The sequence below is a fragment of the Bubalus bubalis genome, chromosome 5 (genome assembly GCF_019923935.1).
Source record: "Bubalus bubalis isolate 160015118507 breed Murrah chromosome 5, NDDB_SH_1, whole genome shotgun sequence".
In the NCBI taxonomy this organism is placed as follows: domain Eukaryota; kingdom Metazoa; phylum Chordata; class Mammalia; order Artiodactyla; family Bovidae; genus Bubalus; species Bubalus bubalis.
The window spans coordinates 63400540-63418872 of NC_059161.1; the positions used below are offsets into that span (position 1 = coordinate 63400540).

The 18333-nt window shown below is 38.2% G+C and overlaps 1 long non-coding RNA gene across 1 annotated transcript in view; it reads right to left on the reverse strand.

Moving 5' to 3' along the window:
- Positions 1–5129: 5129 nt before the first annotated feature.
- LOC123333725 overlaps positions 5130–18333 on the reverse strand; it is a 52514-nt gene continuing 39310 nt past the window's right edge. Inside the window, exon 3 of the long non-coding RNA XR_006551209.1 lies at positions 5130–5709. This is a non-coding gene — a long non-coding RNA (uncharacterized LOC123333725). The remainder of the gene's footprint in view (positions 5710–18333) is intronic.

An 18333-nucleotide genomic window follows, 5' to 3' on the forward strand; every position in this document is an offset into this window, starting at 1 on the left:
CTGTCTGTTCCATCACAAAACGAAGCTGTCTTGTGAGATCTCTCAGTGTTGCTTTATGATAGCGAAAGCCTCCCTGTGGAGCTGCCAGTCCTGTGGTCAGCCCTGACCCTGCTAGGATCATTGCTAGTGTTCTCAGGGTTTGGTGGTGAGCCAGAATGGTTCTCTTATATATAAAAATACTTATGACTATAGTGCACTCTCCTATTAAGTGGACATTATTAATGCATTGATAGGCCATAGCTTGGTTGAGAAAGGATGGGGCCTAGTCATAATTCTGTAATATATGATGGTTTAGGTGTCTGCAGATGAGAACAGACCCTTCAGGGATGCAGACATGACTGTCTCTCTCATGATTATTAAGAGTGGACAGTTTCTTAAGGATATAAATATTGTTAACTATTGTTAGTACTTAAACAGTTAGAGGACAGCAGATGTTATGCTGAAAATTAAGTGTATAAAGCTCTGCAACATTTTTAATAAGATGCTCATATGTGATCCTGCTGACATCATCAGAGAGTCACACTCTGTAGGCGAGATGAGTTTGCCTGGACTGGAATCCCCCAGGTGTGTTGAATTGGACTGACTGGGAGGAGGGGACATTTCCTTCCCACCACTCACATTCCCCTTCCATGTTGTTTAGGGAGACAGGGCCATAGATTGAAACAAGTTGTAGGTACAGTTTATCCCTATATAAGAGGCTAAGATATCTCATGTAGTTATACCTCAGGGGGTTCTCAGGGCATGTGAAATAAATACTATTTGTACAAATTAATAGAGTATGTCCCACACCACAGGTGTATGAGGGAGTCAAGTTCGAGCATAGAAATAGCACCCTGGAAAGTTCAAGTGTGAGTAGCAGAGGTCAAGGGGGTGGCAACTGTCCCCACTTTAGATCGTTAATTACCATCGAACCTGGTAGGTTCAGGGGAAATGCAATAGTAGGACCAGTAGCCAGCTCTGATGGTGATGGCATGATGGCATACCAAGCATTCTTTTCAACATTCCCCTTCAGATATGATTCTGGAAATGCTAAGTGTATTTTCTTGCCATCGTCCCCTAGTTACAGGGACTAGCAAGGTGGACAAAGTCAGCAGAAAGAGCATTTCTGTGGTAGAGTGTTTTCTGTAAACCCAGTGTGGAAAAAGCTCCTTTTCTGGCGGTGGTGGCTAAGCAAACCAGAAGATCCAAGCAGGAGGACGATAGCAAGAATGGCAGCTAGAAGTCCAACGCACCACCTCATTTTACTTATCTGTCAATAGCACCTGTCTTTTGGATAGGTATCTCGGATTTTTCTGCTGGCTCACCGGTATATTGTTTTGTTGTGACCTGCAGGTTCTTTGGAGATAAAGCTTTTAGTCTGGACAAATGTACCCAACTGCCCTTGCAGTTTGACAGAATGGGGGTGGCTGAAATTACTTTATAGGAGCCTTCCATGTTGCGAGTAGCTGGTCTTCAGGGGACTCCTCTTTCCAGGTTTAAAGAAGAACTTGATCCCCAGAATAATAAAGCTTATCTTTATTTGACATGGATAAACTTCAGAAATAATCTTAGAGTGTCTATTTATTAATGCAATTTAAAATTTAAAAATAGGGGCTATCTGGAAAATTTTAGTATACACAGAATTTGATATCCACTGAAACAATCTTTATCTCTAAAGTACCCTCATATTTACCAAATACAGCCAAATTAAAATTACTTTGTTAGCAGATTAAGCATGATTTCAATAAACTTGGGTCTATTTCTTATGTAAGTGCAATTGGTCATAAGTTCTTTTAAATTGGCTGTCATGGAATTTTTTATAAGGAATCTCAGACTCAACTTTAAAAGGGCTGATCAGGGCCAGGAAAGGAATACCAAGGGCTTACCACAGATTTTGTTTTGAAGATTTGGATGAATTCCTCTCTTTTTGAGGTCTCTGAAAAATACCGTGAAATTCTTACACCTCTTAGGAGATGGCTTTTCTTTGTTGTTGTTCCATTGCCTAGTTGTGTCCCACTCTTTGCGACCCCATGGACTACCGCACACCAGGCCTCCCTGGCCCTCACCATCTCCCAAAGTTTGCCCAAGTTCATGTCATTGCACTGGCGATGCCATCTAGTCTTTCATACTTACCCAGTAAAGCTGCTGGTAACATGAGTTTCCAATTTCTGGAGGAAGACAGTAGTGGGAAAAGATAGATATTTCAAGTGTACTTAGGTATGGAAATTTACCAAACTGCTCTAAATTATAAGGAAACTCCTCTTCTCAAGTCAGTTATATCTGGACAACACAGATTAAAAGCAGTAATATTTTAGACAAAACTGAAAAATTATAACCGTATCCATCAGTTTACTCAACCTGTGTAATTAACAGTTTTATAAAGCCATCAGTTTCACCCAGGTCAGTGGTTATGATATGACAATTACCAAAAACCTGTATTTTTCAAAAAACCCTTTCTATAAATCTTCCTAAAGATGAGGCATCAGGTTATCTGTCTGTGAATGACAAAATATTTATTTTTTTTTATTTTTTCCAATTTTTAGAAAAAATTTATTTGAAATATAATTGACATATAACATTGTATTAACTTCAGTTGTACAACAAAATGATTTAAGATATGTATACTGTGAAACGATTATCACAATGTTTATTTTTATATCCATTACCACACACAAATCTAAATTTTTCTAGTGATGAAAACACATGTATACCTGTGGCGGATTCATTTTGATATTTGGCAAAACTAATACAATTTTGTAAAGTTTAAAAATAAAATAAAATTAAAAAAAAAGATACAAACTTCCAGCTATAAATAAATCTAAGTGATATAATGTATAGCAAGATGACAAAATATTTAGAAGGGCACAGTTAAACATCTGACTACAATGCAATTGACAAAGAAGCATCATTATGCTAAATAGAATTATGACTGATAACATTCTATCAGGACGCAGCAGGTTTTTAGGAATTCCATATAATTTTTACACCTGTGTTAATAATATCGACCCATTTGATAGTAAGGAGATTTAGTACTCTTGACATTGATTCCCATGTCATTTAACTCACCAAGTGAACCCAGTTAGTTTAGAATTTCTCTTTGGGATACTCCAGGGACCCTTTGAAGCACCCTGACATTAGCTGAAGGTTAAAGTAATTTTAATTGGAATTTTATATTTGGGAAGTCTGTCAAAAAACTGTGGGATTTTTAAAGATTTAAGATAGGAGGAGGATCATTTATAACTTCACCAAGATGCAACTGCTTTCATTTTTTGTTTTCCATCCCTGATCACAGACACGTATTATTCTATACTGAAATAATAGCAATCATTGCTAAAAGATAATTCATTTATATTTACATTAATATTGTATAATTATTTTCATAGTTCTGTGTAGTTATAATTGTTATCATAACTGTTGCCATATATTTTATTAAGTTGGGATACTAGGATTTACTTCCATTCCTATTTGGTGTATCGCTATGCTGTTTTAAGTATTATTTCCTTACACTTAAGAGAAAATAGTAGAATTCAGTTTTGTCTTCATTTAGACTTTTGTTTCTGTTGAGTTACCCGCACAGCAGATTTCCATAATTGAGATAACTAAGAGCAAGTGTCTTGAGTGGTAGCTTGATAGCTATCACTGGGGTGATTCAAAGAAGGCTGCAGAGAAGCTCACCAGTTCTGCAACAATCTTTGTCAGTATTCAGAGTTTATTATGATTTGCTTTGATTCCTAGTCAAAATGAACAACCATTTGTTGTATTTCATTAGTTATATTATTCTTGAGCAAAATATGCTTACAGCCTTTGTTCATTTACCTGCTAAGGACTTGATGCTTTCTTACAAATAACACTTTGAAGACACTCTTTAGAAAATGCAATTCTGAATTTTCTATCAAATTTACATACATATGTTTTTGTCATCTAATTTGCTTTTTACTTTTAGCTATAGAGGTTTAAATTTGTTTGTATAAATTGAGACAGAAACTCAACCAAACCAAAACAGCAACAAAATGAAACAACTTATGTTATCTAAACTCCATGTAATAGACAAGGCAACTCAGAGTTTGGAGTGTTGGATGAATAACCTGTTATGGTGCTTTAATTTTAATTTGATAACTGATTATATAACTTATTAATAGCGATTTATTATTAGTGACAAAGTTTTTGTAGCCCATTTAATTTTTCCTTTATTTTCTGACAAATCTATAATTTGAAATTGAGCAAAAATCTTAAATCAATTCAAGGAAAACTAACCTCTAACATTTTTTCTAATTATAAAAATATTTTATTAAAATTTAAAATGACAGGAATTTGAAAATAAGTATATTTCAACTCTAATCTCATCACCCAGAAATAATTTGTGCTACATTGAACTGTATTCTTTCAATGTTTTTTCAAGTGTGTAACTACATGAAAATTTCAAGAAATTTTTGATTATACCATTTTGCATCATACTAAAAAAAAAATCAAAATGTTTTAAAGCACCTGATCAGATAGGATCATAGGTCTATGTGAAACAATATTTATTCATTTAGCCAAAGAGATAATAAAAGATTTCAAGGGAAAATAGGGAAAAGATTATTTAAAGGCAAAGCAATTTGCACAGTCTGCTGTCAAAAGCAGCATTCCAAGAAAAATGTTTTTTTTGTTTTTGTTTTTGTTTTTGTTTTTGTTTTTTAAGAGAAACCAGCTCACAGCATTTCAGACTGAGGTGTTGGGAACAGGCATCTTGAATTGAGATGTTGAAAACAGTTCTTCTGTACAGGGTACACTGAACTGGGGTGTTGACACAGTAGTTCTGTGCTGGGGGCTCTAATTAGGTCATTAGGTGCAAGGCCTCCACACACAGCTCCCTATAGCATACTACACATAAGCGCATATGGGCCCACTGCAATAGGCCATCAGCTTTGATTGTTTCTCATAAAAAAGAATCATCACAATTATTAGGGACTTGCCAAGTTCCATTTAAAGCAAACGTCAGAAATAGTACTTCAGAAATTGAGGATAAATCTTTTTCAAAGGGATTGTATATCAACTAGGTGTGGTCTGTAATGAGCAGTACATGCCTACGGTCTGGAGTCAGGCACTGGCTCGAGAAACTCCTAATGACTCCAAAGAACCTTCAATAAGAAGTACACCTTCAAACATAATAGATTTCTCCAATCAATAAACTTTATTAACCAGGTTATTCCTTTACCTCCACAAAAGACACTAAAATATCTCTTTGTGCTTTAGTGTTGATTTAAAGAGTTTGAATGCCTGTGTGTGTGTTAGTTGCTTAGCCATGTCCAACTCTCTGCAACCCCATGGGCTGTAGGCTGCCACGCTCCTCTGTGCACAGAATTCACCAGGCAAGAATGCTGGAGTTTGTTGCCATTCCCTTCTCCAGGGGATCTTCCTGACCAAGGGACTGAATCTGGATCTCTTGAATAGCAGACAGATTCTTTGCCATCTGAGTCACCAGGGAACGACACTAAAATTCCTCATTGTGCTGTTAGTGTTGATTTAAAAACAGCGTGATGGCCTATCTGAATCAAAATGATCCTCTTCAAAATGATCTTCTTACAGAATCTAGAGGTTCTTTGCTATCTACAGACTTGCTCCCAATTTCTACTTCAGGAGATTCTTATGCAAGATCTCCTTCACCGTATTCAGTAGTCCACAGTTCTAGTAAATTTATCATGATTGGGCTGTCTTCTGAAATCATCATAGTCTTTCTTTAGGCAGCTCCTGAAATAAAATATTCAACACAACAAACAATACATATGTATTAAACTCTTGGAAGCTAAAGTAACTTTTAGTATTTTAAACTATTTATTTTCAACTAAGTCACTAAACCTGTATTTTAATCAAGTGTGTCTAAGATGCCAATGATTATTGCTCAAGGAAACAAAGGGTGTAGGCATAAGAAACAACAGATTATATGTGCAATTTTGGAATAAACTGTTTGAAAATATAAAAAAATATTGACATATAAAAGAAAAGAATAATATTAAAATCCACAAGTGAAAAGCAACAAAAAGCATACAAGTGGATTCCCATAATGTTATCAGTTGATTTTTTAGAAGAAATTCTGCAGGCTAGAGGGCAGTGATATGATATATTTAAAGTGATGAAAGGGAAAAACATACAACTGAAAATACTCTGCCAACAAAATTCTCATTAAGATTTGATGGAGAATTCAAAAGCTTTACAGACAAAAGCTAAGAGAATTCAGCGCCACGAACCCAGTATTACAACAAATCTTAAAAGAAACTCTCTAGCCAGAAAAAAGAAAAAAAGGCTACAACTAGAAACAAGAAAATTATGAATGAGAAGGCATAGTGTAAAGGCAAACATACAGTAAAGGTAGGAAATCATCTACACATAAATATTGTATCAAATCTAACAATCATGAGAAGAGGAGCAAACATGCAGGATTGAGGAAATTTATTTAATATTAAGGAACAGCAACTTAAAACAATCTTGTATATGTAGAGAAACTGCTATATCAAAACATGATGATAACTGCAAACCAAAAGTCTACCACATATAAATACACAGGAGAGAAAGGAATCCAAACAATGGTAAAAATAGTTATCCAATAACAAGTTAACAAAAGTAAAAGATTTACAAAAACAAGTCCCCCCCAAAAAAATGCAATAATGTAGATTTTGGTAATTACCCTAAATGTGAATGGATTAAATGCCCCAGCCAAAGGACAAAGACTGGTTGCTGCTACTGCTGCTAAGTCGCGTCAGTCGTGTCCGACTCTGTGCGACCGCATAGACGGCAGCCCACCAGGCTCCCCAGTCCCTGGGATTCTCCAGGCGAGAACACTGGGTGGGTTGCCATTTCCTTCTCCAATGCATGAAAGTGAAAAGTGGAAGTGAAGTCGCTCAGTCGTGTCCGACTCCTAGCGATCCCATGGACCACAGCCTACCAGGCTCCTCCATCCATGGGATTTTCCAGGCAAGAGTACTGGAGTGGGTTGCCATTGCCTTCTCTGAAAGACTGGTTGAATGGATACAAAAACAAGATCCATGTAGATATGTCTATAAAGAGACCTACTTCAGATCTAGGGACACATACATAATGAAAGTGAGGGAACAAAAAATGTTTTCCATGCAATTTGAAATCAAAAGAGACCTGGAGTAGCAATACTAATATCAAGTAAAATAGAGTTTAAAATAAGACTGTATCAGGGACAAAGCCATTACATGATTATCAAGGGACAATCCAAGAGAAAAAGATAACATCTGGCACCGCACTCCAGTACTGTTGCCTGGAAAATCCCATGGACGGAGGAGCCTGGTGGGCTGCAGTCCATAGGGTCGCTAAGAGTTGGACACGACTGAGCGACTTCACTTTCGCTTTTCACTTTCATGCATTGGAGAAGGAAATGGCAACCCACTCCAGTATTCTTGCTTGGAGAATCCCAGGGACGGGGGAGTCTGGTGGGCTGCTGTCTATGGGGTCGCACAGAGTCAGACACGACTGAAGTGACTTAGCAGCAGCATGCAATTAGCATTTGGACATTTGCCTTATATATTGAAGTGCTAACAGCCATAACAGGGATACCAGACCACCTTACCTGCCTCCTGAGAAACCTGTATGTAGGTCAAGAAGCAACAGTTAAAACCAGACATGGAACAGTGGATGGGATCAAAATTGGGAAAGGAGTTTGTCAAGGCTGTTAGTTGTCACTCTGCTTGAAAGTAAAGTGAAAGTGAAAGTCACTCAGTTGTTTCCGACTCTTTGCAACCCCATGGACTCTAGCCTGCCAAGCTCCTCTGTCCATGGAATTCTCCAGGCCAGAATACTGGATTGGGTAGCCATTCCCTTCTGCAGGGTAACTTCCCAGCTTCTCCATGTGATCTTCCCAACCCAGGGATTGAACCCAGGTCTCCCACATTGCAGGCGAGTTTTTGACTGAGCCACCAGGGAAGCCCAAGAATACTGGAGTGGGTAGCCTGTACCATCTCCAGGGGATCTTCCAGACCCAGGAATCGAACCAGGGTCTCCTGCATTGCAGGCAGATTCTTTATCAGCTGCACTACCAGGGAAGCCCTGCTGATGAATGCCAGACTGAATGAAGTACAAGCTGGAATCAAGATTGCCAGGAGAAATATCAATAACCTCAGATATGCAGATGACACCACTCCTCAAAGCAGAAAGCAAAGAGGAACTGACGAGCCTCTTGATGAAAGTGAAAGAGGAGAGTGAAAAAGTTGGCCTAAAACTCAACATTCAAAAAACTAAGGTCATGGCATACGGTCCCATCAATTCATGGCAAATAGATGGGGAAACAGTGACATAATTTATTTTCTTGGGCTCCAGAATCACTGTAGATGGTGACTGCAGCCATGAAATTAAAAGCACTTGTAAGAAAAGCTATGACAAACCTAGACAGCATATTCAAAAGCAGAGACATTACTTTGCTGACAAAGGCCCATCTAGTCAAGGCTATAGTTTTTCCAGTAGTCAATGTATGGAAGTGAGAGTTGGTCCATAAAGAAAGTTGAGCACCAAAGAATTGATACTTTTGAACTGCGATGTTGGAGAAGACTCTTGAGATTTCCTTGAATTGCTAGGAGATCAAACCAGTCAATACTAAAGGAAATCAATCCTGAATATTCATTGGAAGGACTGATGCTGAAGCTGAAGCTCCAATACTTTGGCCACCTGATGCGAAGTGCTGACTCATTGGAAGAGACCCTGATGCTGGGGAAGATTTAAGGCATGAGGAGAAGGGAATAACAGAGGATGAGATAGTTGGATGGCATCACTGACTCAATGGACATGAGTTTGAGCAAGCTCCAGGTGATGGTGAAGGACAGGGAAGCCTGGCATGCTGCAATCGATGGGGTTGCAAAGAATCAGACATGACTGAGTGACTGAACAACAACAGCCATAAAGAAGAAATCAACAGAAATCAAACAGGAGTACCCCAGTTTGATACCCCCCAAAAATGGGCAGATCATTTCAGAGAGAAAAGTAATAAGGAAACACAGGCCTCAAATGACACATTAGAGAACATGGACTTTATATTTCTAGAGCCTTCTGTCTGAAGGCAGCAGAATTCATTCTTTTCAAGTGCTTGTAGAACACTCTCCAGGATATATCTCATGATGGACCACAAGGCAAGCCTTGTTAAATTTCAGAAACTTGAAATCATATCAAGCATCTTTTCAGACCACAACACTATGAAATTAGATATTGACTATCAGAAAAAAACTGTAAAAAGCCACAAGCAGGTAGATAATAAACAGTATGCTACTAAACAACACATAGATAATCTACAAGGACCCACAGGGAATTCTGCTCAACATGCTATTATAACATATGCATATATGTGAAAAAGGATATATATATATGTATGTATAACCAAATCACTTTGCTGTACGCTTGAAACCAAGACAGCATTGTAAATCAACTATACTCCATTATAAAGTTAAAAGAACCCAAATTTATTCTTCCATTACCCTTCTTTAATTAAAACCAACTTATGTAGTTAAATGTAATCCAACTGTATAAAATCCTATCAATGTACAAATTTATTTTCGCAATGTTCCAATTCCATAAACATACAGCTTCTGGTATCCATATTATTTTGTGCTGTTTTTATAGTTTTTGCCTCCTTGAAACACTGTTGCTTTTGAACAGGGGAAAGAGCCAAAGCCACTTTGCTTCTGCCTCGAGCCCCTCGTGGTCTAGTGGTTGGAATTCCTGGTTTTCATCCAAGCTACTGTTTTTGTTGTTGTTTAGTCTATCTATCCTGTCTGACTCTTTTGAGACCCCATGGACCACAGCCTGCTGGGCTCCTCTGTCCATGGGATTTCCCAGTCATGAATACTGGAGTGGGTTGTCCTTTCCTTCTCCAGGGGATCTTCCCACCCTAGTGATCAAACCCAAATCTGCATTGCCAGGTGGATTCTTCATCGCTGAACCACTGGGTCTCCCCTTTCATCTATGCTGTGCAGCTCCAATTCCTGGTCAGGAAATTAAGATCTCTCTTCAGGATCTCTCACTTGCTGTCTCCCTGAGATCATATTTGTCACTTTTCAAAGTGACCCACTGCTGGCCAGAAGGAGCATTATCCCACACACTGAGAGGGGTGGTGCTATAGCTGCCTAACATCCACTCTCTTGGAAGGAGAAGACAAAAGTAGGAGAGGACAGAGAGGGGAGAAGTGAAGAGATATCAGGAGAGGGAAAAGGACAAAAGGAGAGAAGATTATTGCCTGAATGAGGATCCTGTGGCTCCCTGGAGCTGGGAAGGCAGACTTACAGAATGTGGTGAGGCTGAAACAAGAGGTTCCAGCAGCTGCTTGTCACCCATGGAGAAGCTGCATTCAGTGGTCACAGAGGTGCCCAGGTCCTCTTCTGAGAAAGGGACAATAGCCCTTCATTGATTCTACAAAGTATGTTACCTACCAGGGTAGTTGGCCTTCTCAATAGAAATTGATATGAAACCAGACAAGAAATTCAGGCAAAGCTTTACTGGGACTCATGCTGCAGAGAAGAAAGCTAAAACAAGTAAGTGCTCTCTTGCTCACTCCCTTTGCGAGGGGGGGGTGGGGGGTGTTCCTTACATGAGATGAGGATAGGGGTGCACCCAGGGGTCAGGCCAAAGGAGTGGTGAAGTGGCGTAGGTGGTCTGCCCACCCCCTTGGTGGTGCTATGTGCAGGGGGGCATGTGTAGTCCCTTGCTTCTGCACCCAGCTCCCCAGAAGTGTCAGTTGGGTTTTTGGTCTTTTTGTATCTTGTTCATAATTTGCCCCAACTTACATTCACACAGCTGTTTTTGGTCCCTTATAGTTTTCTTGCATTTTGTTGCTAGAAAAGACATTTGTCTAGGTGCAAGCAATGCAGCAAGGAGCGCTAGGTGCTAGTTTGTGTCAGTGCTAAAAAAGAGAACAAACATTAAAAAAAAAAAAAAAAAAGGACAGAAGCAAGCTTATGTTCACTTCAAAGCTATATGTTTTAAAACAAAATACTGCAGTGTGTTTTCACTAGGGAACTCTTGTGTTCCCTGCTTCATTTTAGTAATGAAGAGAAGACTTGCCATCTGGCCATTTCAAATGTATGGAGTTTATGCTTCTATATATAAATGACAGCATATGGAAAGGGAGGCTTGTGATTAAGTACATATTCCTAGAAATACTTAGATAATTTATTCCTTTCAGAATGTGTATATCTGCCTTATCAAACACTACTTCTAACTTCTAAGAAAAATACGGAGTCATAGTTCAAGAATGTGCTTTTCAAAACTTAGCCTGTTAAATGGATGCTTTTTAAAATAACTAAACATGAATGCAGCTCAATATATATATATTAAAAAAAAAAAAAAGAATCCCGATCAAAAATGGGCAGGGTTCAGGATGGTGGGACACATGTACACCCATGACTGATTCATGTAGATGTATGCCAAACACAATACATATTGTAAAGTAATTAACCTCCAATTAAAATAACTAAAAAAAATTAAAAATGGGCAGACAACCTAAATAGACATTTCTCCAAAGAACACATAGAGGTGGCTAAAAAATACATGAAAAGATGTCCAATATCACCAGTGATTAGACAAATTCAAATCAAAACTACAATGAGTTATTACTTCACACCAGTCAGAATAGCTATCATCAAAAGCATCTATAAACATACTGGAGTCGGTTGCCAAGAGTCAGGCAAGATTGAGCAACTGAACTGAACTGAAACATGTTGGAGAGCCAGTGGACAAAAAGAATCCTCATGCACTATTGCTAAGAGTGTAAATTGGTACAGTTTGATATTGTATTGATATTCCATATTAATATTGATATTCCATATCAAACTGTATTGATACAGTATGATATGGAAAACAGTATGAAGGTTCTTTAAAAAACTAAAAATAGAACTACCATATGACCCAACAGTCTCACTACTATGTGGAATCTTGAAAAATGATATAAGTGATCCTATCTGCAAAGCAGAAATAGAGACACAGATGTACAGAACAAATGTATGGATACCAAGGGCAAATGGGCAGTGGAACAAATTAGGATATTGGGATTGACACATTTACACTATTGATACATGTATAAAATATATAAGTAATGAGAACATACTGTATAATACAGGGAAATCTACTTAATGCACTGTGGTGACCTTAAGGAAAAGGAAGTACAAAAGGGAGAGCATGTATATATATATATATATATGCAGGCTTCCCTGGTGGCTCAGATGGTAACATCTGCCTGCAATACAGGAGTCCTGGGTGCAATCCCTGGGTCAAGTAGATCCCCTGGAGAAGGGAACAGCTACCCACACTTCAGTATTCTTGCCTTGGATTTATCAATTCCATAGACAGAGGAGCCTGGCAGACTACAGTCTATGGGGTAGCAAGGGGTCAGACATGACTGAGCAACTTTCATTCACTTCATATATATATATATATATATATATATATATATATATATATATATATCTGACTTACGTTGCTGTACAGCAGAAACTAACTAATTGCAAAGCAACTATAATCCAGTAAAATAAATTTTAAAAATTAACTAAACTTGTACCCATTTTTTAACCTCTCCTATGCCAAGACCTACTGATATTAAAATTTTGAAAGGTGTTATTATCCTAAAAGATGATGCTGTGAAAGTGCTGCACTCAATATGCCAGCAAATTTGGAAACCTCAGCACTGGCCATAGGACTGAAAAAGGTCAGTTTTCATTCCAATCCCAAAGAAAGGCAATGCCAAAGACCATTCAAACTACCACATGATTGTACTCATATCACACACTAGCAAAGTAATGCTCAAAATTCTCCAAGCCAGGCTTCAATAGTACGTGTACCATGAACTTCCAGATGTTCAATCTGGATGTAGAAAAGGCAGAGGAACCAGAGGTCAAATTGCCAATATCCATTGGATCACTGAAAAAGCAAAAAAGTTCCAGAAAAACAGCTACTTCTGCTCTATTGACTATGCCAAAGCCTTTGACACTGTGGATCACAACAAGCTGTGGAAAATTCTTAAAGGGATATAAATACCAGACCACCTTACCTGTCTGCTAAGAAATCTGTATTCAGGTCAAAAAGCAACAGTTAGAACTGGACATAGAACAATGGACTAGTCCCAGTTGGGGAAAGGAATATGTCAAGGATGTATATTGTCACCCTGATTATTTAACTTATATAAAGAGTACATCATGCAAAATGCTGGGCTGGATGAAGCACAAGCTGGAATCAAGATTGCTGGGGTAAGTATAAGTAACCTCAGATATGCCACCCTTATGGCAGAAAGCAAAGAAGAACCAAAGAGCCACTTGATGAAAGTCAAAGAGGAGAGTGAAAAAGTTGGCTTAAAACTCAACATTCAAAAAGTGAACCTGTGGCGGATTCATTTTGATATTTGGCAAATCTAATACAGTTATGTAAAGTTTAAAAATAAAATAAAATTAAAAAAAAAAAAAAAAAAAAAAAAAGAAAGAAAGAAATCACCTAAAAAAAAAAAAAAGTGAAGATAGTGGCATCTGGTCCCATCACTTTATGGCATATACATGGGGAAATAATGGAAATAGTGACAGACTTTATTTTTTTGGGCTCCAAAGTCTCCAGTGGAGATGGTGACTGCAATCATGAAATTAAAAGATGCTTCCCCCTTGGAAGAAAAGTTATGACCAACCTAGACAACATATTAAAAAGCAGAGACATTACTTTTCCAACAAAGGTCCATCTAGTCAAAGCAATAGTTTTTCCAGTAGTCGTGTATGGATGTGAGAGTTGGACTGTAAAGAAAGCTGAGCACCAAAGAATTGATGCTTTTAAACTGTGGTGTTGTAGAAGACTCTTTTTTTTTTTTTTTAATTTTATTTTATTTTTAAACTTTACATAACTGTATTAGATTTGCCAAATATCAAAATGAATCCTCCACAGGTATACATGTGTTCCCCATCCTGAACCCTCCTCCCTCCTCCCTCCCCATTCCATCCCTCTGGGTCGTCCCAGTGCACCAGCCCCAAGCATCCAGTATCGTGCATCGAACCTGGACTGGCAACTCATTTCATACATGATATTTTACATGTTTCAATGCCATTCTCCCAAATCTTCCCACCCTCTCCCTCTCCCACAGAGTCCATAAGACTGTTCTATACATCAGTGTCTCTTTTGCTGTCTCGTACACAGGGTTATTGTTACCATCTTTCTAAATTCCATATATATGCGTTAGTATACTGTATTGGTGTTTTTCTTTCTGGCTTACTTCACTCTGTATAATAGGCTCCAGTTTCATCCACCTCATTAGAACTGATTCAAATGTATTCTTTTTAATGGCTGAATAATACTCCATTGTGTATATGTACCACAGCTTTCTTATCCATTCATCTGCTGATGGACATCTAGGTTGCTTCCATGTCCTGGCTATTATAAACAGTGCTGCGAGAGTCCCTTGGACTACAAGATCAAACCAGTCAATCCTAAAGAAAATCAGTCCTTTCTATTTTGTTCCATTGATCTATATTTCTGTCTTTGTGCCAGTACCGTGCTGTCTTGATGACTGTGGCTTTGCAGTAGATCCTGAAGTCAGGCAGGTTGACTCCACCAGTTCCATCCTTCTTTCTCAAGATTGCTTTGATATTCGAGGTTTTTTGTTATTTCCATACAAAATTTGAAATTATTTGTTCTAGCTCTGTGAAAAATACCGTTGGTAGCTTGATAGGGATTGCATTGATCTATAGATTGCTTTGGGTAGTATACTCATTTTCACTGTATCGGTTCTTCTGATCCATGAACACGGTATATTTCTCCATCTATTAGTGTTCTCTTTGATTTCTTTCACCAGTGTTTTATAGTTCTCTATATATAGGTCTTTTGTTTCTTTAGGTAGATATATTTCTAAGTATTTTATTCTTTTTGTTGCAATGGTGAATGGAATTGTTTTCTTAATTTCTGTTTCTATTTTCTCATTATTAGTGTATAGGAATGCAAGGGATTTCTGTGTGTTGATTTTATATCCTGCAACTTTACTATATTCATTGATTAGCTATAGTAATTTTCTGGTGGAGTCTTTAGGGTTTTCTATGTAGAGGATCATGTCATCTGCAAATAGTGAGAGTTTTACTTTTTCTTTTCCAATTTGGTTTCCTAAAATAGAAAGCCCAGAGATAAATCTATGCACCTATGGACACCTTATCTTTGACAAAGGAGGCAAGAATATACAATGGAGAAAAGACAATGTCTTTAACAAGCGGTGCTGGGAAAACTGGTCAATCACTTGTAAAGAATGAAATTAGAACACTTTCTAACACCATACACAAGCATAAACTCAAAATGGATTAAAGATCTAAACGTAAGACCAGAAACTATAAAACTCCTAGAGGAAAACATAGGCAAAACTCTCTCTGACATAAATCACAGCAGGATCCTCTATGACCCACCTCCCAGAATATTGGAAATAAAAGCAAAAATAAACAAATGGGACCTAATTAAAATTAAAGTCTTCTTCAAAACAAAGGAAACTCCAAGCAAGGTGAAAAGACATCCTTCAGAATGGGAGAAAATAATAGCAAATGAAACAGCTGACAAGGAATTAATCTCAAAAATATACAAGCAACTCCTACAGCTCAATTCCAGAAAAATAAACGACTGAATCAAAAAATAGGCCAAAGAATTAAACAGACATTTCTCCAAAGAAGACATACAGATGGCTAACAAACACATGAAAAGATGCTCAACATCACTCATTATCAGACAAATGCAAATCAAAACCACACCAGTCAGAATGGCTGCTATCCAAAAGTCTACAAGCAATAAATGCTGGAGAGGGTGTGGAGAAAAGGAACCCTTTTACACTGTTGGTGGAAATGCGAATTAGTACAGCCACTCTGGAGAACAGTGTGGAGATTCCTTTAAAAACTAGATATAGAACTACCATATGACCCAGCAATCCCACTGCTGGGCATACACACCAAGGAATCCAGAATTGAAAGAGACATGTGTACTCCAATGTTCATCGCAGCACTGTTTATAATAGCCAGGACATGAAAGCAACCTAGATGTCCATCAGCAGATGAATGGATAAGAAAGCTATGGTACATATACACAGTGGAGTATTACTCAGCCATTAAAAAGAATACATTTGAATCAGTTCTAATGAGGTGGATGAAACTGGAGCCTATTATACACAGTGAAGTAAGCCAGAAATAAAAACACCAATGTAGTATACTAACTCATATATATGGAATTTAGAAAGACGGTAACAATAACCCTGTATGCAAGACAGCAAAAGAGACACAGATGTATTGAATAATCTTTTGGACTCTGTGGGAGAGGGCGAGAGTGGGATGATTTGGAAGAATGGCATTGAAACATGTATAATATTATATGTGAAAGGAATTGCCAGTCCAGGTTCTGTGCATGATACAGGATGCTCAGGGCTGGTGCACTGGGATGACCCAGAGGGATGGGATGGGGAACACGTGTACACCCATGGTGAATTCGTGTCAATGTATGGCAAAACAAATACAATATTGTAAAGTAATTAGCCTCCAATTAAAATAAATAAATTTATGTTAAAAAAGAAAGAAAATCAGTCCTGAATATTCATTGTAAGGACTGATGCTGAAGCTGTAACTCCAATACTTTGGCCACCTGATGAGAAGAACTGACTCATTGGAAGAGACCTTGATGCTGGGAAAGATTGAAGGCAGGAGAAGGGGATGACAGAGGAAGTGATGGACAGGGAAGCCTGGTGTGCTGCAGTCCATGGGGTCTCAAAGAGTGAGACTGAACAACTGAACTGAACTGATAAAATAAGTAGTAGATGCAAGTCTTCAATGAATATTTTAAAGCAGACACATAGGAGGGGGAAAATGATTTAATAGGCCAAAAGAAGTAACAACTAAAATATAGGGGAAAAAAAACACAAATGTTGAAAGGAGAAACTATTCATCCTACAGAAGTGTAAAAAAAAAAAAACAAAAACATAAACCAAAAACCTTGACCTTATAACTGATAGGCTGGATAAGGCAAAAGACTGGAGAATATATTGAAAAGTATGAAACAGCTGTTTCCCCTTTCAACTCTGCACATGTGCCTATAAAGTGAAAGTGAAGTCGCTCAGTCATGTCCGACTCTTTGTGACCCCCTGGACTGTAGCCTACCAGGCTTCTCTGTCCATGGAATTCTCCAGGCAAGAATACTGGAGTGGGTTACCATTTCCTTCTCAAGGGGATCTTCCCGACCCAGGGATCAAACACTGGTCTCCTGCATTGGAGGCAGATGCTTTAAACTCTGAGCCACCAGGGAAGCCCACATGTGCCTATACACAGGCCAAATAATAGGGATTTATTCTTTACAGGAGTTACATTGGAGGGAGAAAATTTGAAAACCAGAATGGTCAGACTTTCCCTCTCACCCCAGATATATTAACAGATCACTTATATCCTTCTTAGTCTGCCAAACAGCCTCCTCTAATATTAATAAGCAATTTTGAAAAAAAAAAAATATGTTAACAGATATAACACAAGAAACAGTGGGAAAATTATTAAACATTCATTAAAAAAAGCAATGGCCATATGCTGTATGAAAGGGCCTATAACAGTAAAAGAATTTTTTTGAAATTACAAGTATGGTAGCTAATTACTAGAATATATATGAAAAAACTAGGTCAGAAAATTCACAGAGAATTATAGTCAACATCTGTAATAATAAGGGAAAAGAATCTTAAAAATAATATATATGTATATTTTTATATATTTATGAATTTAATTAAACACACAAACACATATATATATATTTGGAGAAGGAAATGGAAGTGCAGTCTGGTATTTTTGCCTAGGAAATCCCATGGACAGAGGAGACTGGTGGGCTAGAGTCTGTGAGGCCACAGAGAGTTGGAAGCAACTGAGCAACTGATTATATTTCAGTTCAGTTCAGTTCAGTGTCTCAGTCGTGTCCAACTCTTTGCAACCCCATGAATCACAGCACACCAGGCCTCTCTGTCCATCACCATCTCCCAGAGTTTACCCAAACTCATGTCCATCGAGTCAGTGATGCCATCCAGCCATCTCATCCTCTGTCGTCCCCTTCTCCTCCTGTGCCTAATCCCTCCCAGCATCAGGGTCTTTTCCAATGAGTCAACTCTTCGCATGAGGTGGCCAAAGCATTGGAGTTTCAGCCTCAGCATCAGTCCTTCCAATGAACACCCAGGACTGGTCTCCTTTAGAATGGACTGGTTGGATCTCCTTGCAGTCCAAGGGACTCTCAAGAGTCTTCTCCAACACCACAGTTCAAACGCATCAATTCTTTGGTGCTCAGCTTTCTTCACAGTCCAACTCTCACATCCATACATGACCAGAGGAAAAACCATAGCCTTGACTAGATGGACCTTTG